This window comes from Triticum aestivum, unplaced genomic scaffold (genome assembly GCF_018294505.1).
Source record: "Triticum aestivum cultivar Chinese Spring unplaced genomic scaffold, IWGSC CS RefSeq v2.1 scaffold331902, whole genome shotgun sequence".
Lineage (NCBI taxonomy): Eukaryota > Viridiplantae > Streptophyta > Magnoliopsida > Poales > Poaceae > Triticum > Triticum aestivum.
This window is the reverse complement of record NW_025225124.1, coordinates 2912-11260: the sequence shown is the minus strand read 5'-3', so window position 1 is coordinate 11260 and position 8349 is coordinate 2912. Positions and strand designations below refer to the sequence as shown.

The 8349-nt window shown below is 41.7% G+C and overlaps 1 pseudogene; it reads left to right on the top strand.

Annotated features, from left to right (window-relative positions):
- Positions 1 to 1724: 1724 nt before the first annotated feature.
- LOC123172085 (protein FAR1-RELATED SEQUENCE 5-like) lies at positions 1725 to 4271 on the top strand (annotated as a pseudogene).
- Positions 4272 to 8349: the final 4078 nt, after the last annotated feature.

Sequence of the window (8349 nt, the reverse complement as noted above, 5' to 3'; positions counted from 1 at the left end):
GCGGCGGCGGGGACAACAACGACGACGACGGGCGGCGAGGATGGGTTCGAGCAGCGCGCGAGAGGTTGGAGACGAAATAACTGGGGAGATCTAACTGAATTTTCGTAAGTGTTGTATATATAGGAGACACCTTTAGTACCGGTTGGAGCCACCAACCGGTACTAAAGACCAACATTGGCCAGGCCAAGAGGCGGGAAGAGCAGGCCTTTAGTATCGGTTGGTGGTTCCAACCGGTACTAAAGGGTGGTCACCCCAAAGAGTGCGCGCTGCCACCCCAAAGTTTAGTCCCACCTCGCCGGGCGGAGGGCAGCCGCACTGGTTTATAAACCCAGCCGTGGCTACCTCTTCGAACTCCTCTATATAGCATGCTTGTGGGCCTAAACTGTGCGCGCTGTCCTGTGAGTCTGCTGGGCCTTTAAGGCCTGTAATTGCACGCCTGTGGCCAAGCAGGCCCACAGGGCAACGCCCAATTTTTTTTATAGTTTTTTTTTCTTTTCTGCTTTATTTTCTTCTATTTATTTCTGCGTAGTTTTTTGCATAGTTTTTTCTTTTCTGTTATATTTATTTTCTTTTATTTATTTGTGAGTAGTTTTATTCATCTAGTTTGCCAAAATTCAATATTTTCAGAGTTCATTTTGTAGTGATTTTCAATTTCACGGTCATTTTGTGAACGATTGAAAAATAGAAAATATAATTTTTTTCTTTTCTGCTTTATTTTTTCTTCTATTTATTTCTGAGTAGTTTTTTCTTTTCTGCTATATTTATTTTCTTCTATTTATTTCTGAGTAGTTTTTTTATATAGTTTTTTTTCTTTTCAGCTATAGTTTTTTTTTCTTTTTTGTTATTTTTTTCTTTTCTGCAAAACTTGATGGTCAAAGTCTGGAGTTATAACCAAAGTTTAAAAAAAAAGAAATGCCGACGTGCAATTAGTTTTTGCCATAACAGAAGAAGTCCGGAGTTGTAATAAGTTATTAAAAATAAAAAAGAGGTGCAATGCTCATTAATTTGCTTCAAGCCTTTCAGAATAGTGTAAACTGCACTGCGCGTAGCTCCGTACAATATACCATATTCCTGAAGGCTTGAAGCTAAGCAACGTGAGCATTGAGCCTCTTCTTCATCGTCTCTGCACTCAGGGCTTATAAACCGCTCCTAGTCCCTCTCTCTTGTCGAGGTGGGACTAAAAACAGCTTGCCATAACCTCATTAGTACCGGTTCGTGGTACGAACCGGCACTAAATGGTGATGGTGGGGCCATAGCCTGACCGCAGGTTGACACAACCTCTTTAGTACCGGTTCGTGGCATGAACCGGTACTAAAGATTCGCCACGAACCGGTGCTATTGATCGTCGCCACGAACCGGTGCTATTGTACACATTAGTGTCGGCTGAAATTCAAACCGGCACTATTGTACTTCACATTTGACCCTTTTTCTACTAGAGTGAACTTGAATTTACTGAGTCATATGAAACATACTTGCATCCCTGAGAAAAAATTGAATTCTCATGCTGAAGTCTTTTGTTCCTTTCCGCATTTACATGCTGTTGGTTGAACTATATTTGCATTCAAAAAAATTGTATTCGTGTCATGAAGCATAACTTGAACTTACGGATCAGTTCGTAACTTTTGTTTCACTGTTGATAGGCTCCCCACAGTAGTACAAGAGGTGAGGACAGCTACACCGAAAATCAATTTGCAGCCAACTTGGGGACAGCTTCAGCATGTGCAATGTCTGATGATGAAGAATATGATGAGATTTCATCTCAACCACTAGCACCATATGTTGGGATGGAGTTTGACTCTGTTGATGATGCTAAGTTGTTCTACAACGACTATGCATTCAAAATGGGCTTTGGCATACACACATCTGCTTCAAAGAACAGCCAAAAGAAGGGACCTGCGGTACTAATCAAGAGGGTGTTCCGGTGTGTCCATGCCGGGAAGCCAGAGAATAAGACCAATACTAGAAGTGCTTCAGAAGCAATCTCGACGGAACAACACTCATCAAGCAAAGAATCTTGGTTTGAAATGGATGTCACAAACAAGCGTCAGAAAAATAGATTGGCCCATCATGTTTGCAAAGCACACTTGATAGTTGGGCTGCAGGGCAATAAATGGGTTGTTTCATATTTTGTTGAAGAGCATACCCACCCTCTGATGCCACAGCCAGAGCGTGTACGGTTCTACCGCTCACACCGCAACATTCCGCAAGAGGATTTGGACCTCATATTGACAATGCATGATGTGAACTTCTCCACATCATCGTGCATGGGAATGCTTGGGAGGGTCCGTGGTGGAGACTGGAGGATACTGCCATATGTCAAGAGGGATGTTACAAATTTTCATTCCAAGCTGCGGCATACCATAAATCTCCAGGACATGGACATGACAGTTGCATACTTTGAAAGGCGGCAAGATGAGAATCCAGAATTCTACTATGCAAAAACAGTTGATGAGGAAACAAACTCTGTCACTGGACTATTTTGGGTTGATGGGAGGACAAGGGCATTGTACCCTAAGTACAGAGATTGTGTTTTCTTTGACACCACCTTTTGCACAAATAGGTAGAATATGCCATTTGCTCCAATTGTTGGTGTCAACAACCATTTACAAACAATTTTGTTGGGGTGTGCTTTGCTTCTGAATGAACAAATTGAAACCTTCAAGTGGGTTTTCCAGAACTTTCTGATTACGATGAACAATGTACATCCATTGAACATCATGACAGATCAAGACAATGCAATGGAAACAACCATTTCTGAAGCCTTACCAAATACAGTGCATAGGTGTTGCAAATGGCATGTCCAGAGGAAAGCGAGAGAGAAGTTGGGCAGAATACTGAGCAGGGATGGAGTTTTTGAGCAAGCTTTCTACACATGCATCAACGATCCGGAAACAGTTGATGAGTTTGAGGAGAATTGGCAGCACATGATACATTGCTTTGAATTGGAAGATAATAGACACCTTTGCAACATGTGGCGAACCCGGCATACCTGGGCTCCAGCATACTTCCGAAAATGCTTCTTCCCATTCACAAGCACTATAGGGAGGTCGGAGGGCCTCAACTCTTACTTCAAGACATTCATCAATCCTCAAGAGTCGGTTTGGAAATTTGTGCAGCAGTATGAGGTGCTCCCAGAGACGATGCTAGACCGTGAGGACAACCAAGCTTTCATTGGTGAAGCAACAACAACACCTCTTTACTCGAGATACAACATTGAGCGTCAAGCGGTCAACTTCTACACCCGGGCTGTTTTTGGCAAGTTTCAATCAGAAGTGATTGCATCAACGGGATATGTAATCAACCAGGTCCCTGTGCTTCACAATGAAAGCATTAACTTTGAGCTTTTCTCAAATTACTATGAGGATCCAAAAATATTCAAAGTAAATGTTGAGATGTCAAATGAGAAGTTTGAGTGCAGCTGCAGCTGTTTTGAGATGAATGGGATTATATGTGCACACATCATTAGGGTGATGACTCATCTAAATGTGCAAACTATCCCGCAACGCTATTTGCTACAGAGGTGGTCTGAAAAAGCAACAACACCAACAGGCTGCCAACTTCTGGATTTTGGACTCCCATCGAACAACACCCTCAAGTACAACTCACTTTGCAGGAAACTTACTTGGTTGGCCTCACAAGCTCGCGGCAATGAATTTGCATACAACCTGCTAAATGATGCAGCTAATCAGCTTGAGCCTGTTATAGCTGCAGCAAGAAGAGGGGAACTACCAGAGCAGCGGGAGGTGCATCAACGGCAAATGCCCCAGCAACAAGCAGAAACTCACAGGGTGCCAAGTCAGCAACAACAAAAATCCAATCCAACAAAACAACAAAGCCGAGGGGCCAATCCACCTTCGCAACATGAACAAACCGTTGATCCGTGTGCTGCACAACAGGGTGCCATGCTTCAAAACCCAACACGTGTTCCAAAAAAAGGGCGACCCACTGAAAAAGAAAGGAGGAGGAAGACTCTGCTTGAGCAACGAGAAGATGCACACAAGAAGAAGGCTAGACAAGAGGAGAAGAAAGAAGAAAAGAAGAAGGAAGCCAAACCAAGGGCAAAGCCTAGAACGAAGAAGAAGATGCTTTGCAAGTATTGCGATGAAGATGGCCATGCCATACAAGAATGCAAGTACCTGAAAGCTGTGATGTCTATCAAAAAATGCCGATATTGCAATGAAGATGGCCATGATGTTCAGGAATGCTCCTATCTAAAAGCTGCAATGTTGAGAGATCAAGATGTGGCTAAAGCAATAGAGCTTAGGTTGTGATGTAGAAAAAGAATTCCTTGCATTGTGACCCTACAAAAATGTTGTTTGCGATTGGAGGGAAAAGTAATACTTTGAGATCTGTAGCCAAAATTGCTGTATAGCCATTGTAATGCAAACAAAAAATGTTAGCTACTACAACATCTGAAGCTTTCTTGTGTGTCTTGAATATATTGGTGTTGACACTGACCATCACAACTTTACTGGAGAGTAACTTTAGTATTTTAAAAACAAAGTAATTTTTTTAAAAAGTTGCTTCAATTCATAATTAGTTGCACTTACTTTGCATTCGATTTCGTTTTGCTTCTAGTGCGCGCCCATAGTAAAAACTTCCCTAGTAAAAAAATCAGACATTTGTGTCTTCACCAATTCTAGCATGTTGATGATGATGATACTTTTCATCAATTTTAGCATGTTGAAAAAATGGAGTGTAACAACATGAAGGATGAAACTTCTCCAGTCATGATACTACCTAATGCATCCATTGATAAAAAAAGAAAAAGCAAGGTGGAGAAATAAAACATGACAATTGATACAATTGTGTATCCACCAATGCTATTTGCACGAAAACACACAACATACAAAAAACTCAGAAACACATTTCACACGGCGCGGGGTGTTGCAAAATGAAATCTATTTGCATGCATGAAAACATCAGCTCCTTGCAGTATATGAAAAAGGCATCAAAAGTTACAGTGCCAACCTTACTTCAAAAACATCATCTCCTTATAGTGTATGAAACACATCGAGTTACAGTGCCAGTCTTGCTACAAGAACATTTCATCTAGGGTGTTTCGCTAAAGAAAAGCGCACTAAGGACTTGAAAAAAACATAAACTACTGGCCACTACGAGCACACAACTCCAGCTCTGCCAAAACACCTCGCTAATGTTGCGTTCTCAAGAACGCCCCCCTTTTTGAAGCATCATCTTCTTCAGCTCCACAGCAGGATCCAGCTTGTTCTCAGGGTGCCTCAACAGGTCTGATGCAATCCTCATCCGAAGCTTTGGGATGTATTCCTGATAAAAAAGAAACGAACAGAGGGTCAAAATGATGTCACCAACAAAAAAATCCAACTAATGGAATGGACGTGCATTTTCATTCACATAGCAGCTCACCTGGTTAAATGATGCCATAACCACACCGTCGAAGTTCTCCAAGTATAGAATAGCAAAAAACCCGCAATCATAACTAGAGAAAAAAAGAAACACAAATGAAACAATTGTTTGAGTATATTGTTTGTGCAACATAAATCAAAAACTTTAAGATGCGAAAGAATGAAGAAAATGTTTCCTTACTAAGTTAATTGTTGTGGATGGATTGGAATGAACTCCTCAAAAGAGTCAAGATCATGTTTGAATGATGGTTCACTCCTTGCCACTCTCTTTAGATTGGTGATCTGATTTAAAATGATAACATGACACAAAGTGTGAAACGCAAAGTCTTCGAGGGGGTGGGGGCACATAGTATAGAAGAAAAACATGAGCATATAAATACCATATTGTTGGTTGCCTTGTGTAGCAGTTGCACATCTTTGCTATTCTTAATTGGGTCAAAAATGTTGAATTGCTTCATGGACAAGTTTGCAACAACTACAGCCCAATGCCTCTTCTGGACAATTGTAAAGAAAAGCTGCAAAAAATGGAACAAGTGAGGTGACAAAAGCTGCGACAAAAACATATAAATAAACAGAGAAAAAGAAGAAGCATACTAGATCACAACTTGATATGTTGCTGCTCTCGCAAGCCGTCCTAAACTCTCTTTCACAAAGTTTAGGATCAACTACTTCGGGCTCAGTAGCCAGTTGTGCCTGAAAAGAAACCAGAAACAAAGACGGGAAAGCCGTAAATGATGTTGCAAAGAAAAAAATAGTGGAAAAAAATGTAAGATGCTATAGAATGTGTCCACTAACACTCATGAAAACTGAGAATGCAAACTTCTTTGGCTTCTTAGTGCTGGCAAGTTGCTCCATGTTGAAAGTTTTGAGATAGGGAGTCATGACCTCATTGTCGATCTCAGTCCGTGACTTTAGCGAGGCATGGAAATTTTGCAGAGAGGTGTGGAAGCCATCTATTTCAATGAAAGCAGGTCTGCATATTCAAAAAAGCATAAGAGGGGATGCATTAGCAATACTGTCAAAATCGAGAGAGAGGCTTTCACATCAAAACAAAAAAGTTTCAATCAAAAAAACATAAACAACTATGGGATCTCATGAGGATATGAAAAAAAGAAAGAAGTCAAAACACTCACAGAGCTTCGCCTTCCTTTGGTTTCCTTAACTTGTATCTGCTCATAACATACTGCTGATGCAAAGCATCCCCGGTAGCATCAATCTTGATCTTCTTCATCTTCGGAACCCCGCTAGGTGACTCAGCTGCCCTTTTCTTCTTCTTGACAGCCTTCTTTGTAGCACAACTTGGACAACTACTGGAATCAACATTGGGTGTTGCACCTCCAGAGAGAGTTGAATTACCTTGCATCGAGACAAGTAAGAAAAAGAGAAAAAGTTAGATACTAGATATAAAGCTTGCAACAGAAGAAACAAGAAAAAAGGGAGAAAAAGAAACAAAGAAAAAAATGCAGCATGTAAAACACACCTAAAGACCCAACACGTAATGGAACTCTGGTGGCAACTGGAGATGCATCAAAGATTGGCTGGTTAGTCTCATTTGTTGTGCAAACTTTTGGATCAGTGCCAAACAGAGAAGCATAGATGTCTGCTGCAACTGGATGTACAATGTGATTCACATTAACCCTAGCTGCTTCTGGCGTGTTGTCAAATGTAGGCCCCGCTAAACCCGGGTGCAACACAGCAGAGGGAGTGACAACTGCCTCTGGGCTCTTTGAAGGTCTAGGTGGCACTTCGTGATGAAACCACTCATAGTCTTGTGCTTTTCATCTCCACTTCATACATATTCTTGTGCTTTTCGTATACCTGTTGCATATTCTCCGGGATCTGCTCCAAAGCATGAAACACATGAGGGCCTGGGAAAAATAATGAAAAAGAAATGGAAAAAATGAAACACAAAAATGTGATGATGATTGGGAAATGTGCACCTCCAAGTCTGCAATTGAAGGCAGTGGATGCAGCCACTCATCCAGTGAGCCACATACATCACCACCTGACTCATTATCAGTAATGTTGTGAGATCTTGCTGCATCGGGAGGAGGAGCTGTTGACCCATGCTGTTGCTTCTGACAATCAACATTGATGCAGGGGCCCTCTGATGCATATGGAGTGTTTGACAAAAGACGTATTTGCAAACAACCAAGAAAAATTGAATCATGGAAAAAAGCGGTCGTCTAACATCAAGATAAAAATTGTGACCACACATAGATAGATGTTGTCTTACGTTGCGTTTCCCAAATTCAACCTTGTGGAGGGAAAGCTTGTTTCTATCAAGTTCTGCAGCAATTTTGAAGTCGTCAGTGCTGACAAAGCATGCCCTAGGAAGCCCCAGATTGAACGTGTGCACACCAGCCAAAATCCTAGGGATGTCCAAGAAATCCATGTATATTACCTGCATTATTGAGAAGCACAAGAATCAATTACTTCTTGTATACATAGCCTGATGCAAAAGTGAGATATGGGAAACACACCAAAACATAAGGAACTTTCATAACAAAAAAGCATTGAAGAAAAATGGGCATACCGCGAACATTGGTAGACACCCTCCAATCTAGAACCCAAATAGTCCATTCTCCCTCTTTTGTTGGTACCTTTTCACCTCCCTCATGGCAATGCTGAGGACATGCTCATCCCAAGCAAACTCGTTGAGCTGATCCATATCCACCAGACTAGGGAGATAGTCTATAGGTATCATATTCCCAGTGCCGGGGGTTAGCACAAGCCCGAGTGACAGTAAAACCCAAGACCTCTGTATGGTAACAATATCATTGTTGCTTTCCTCACAAAGCACGCTGATGCAACGGCTGATTGGAGCCCTGCTCCCAGAACGATAAACATTGCGCAGCTCGTGCGGCTCGTTCCTCTTAAGCACCTCCACTGGTCTGCTCCCGCATGGAATGTTGAAAATTTTGTGCACCATGTCTCTTGTAAACAGTATAGTCTTCGATTTATG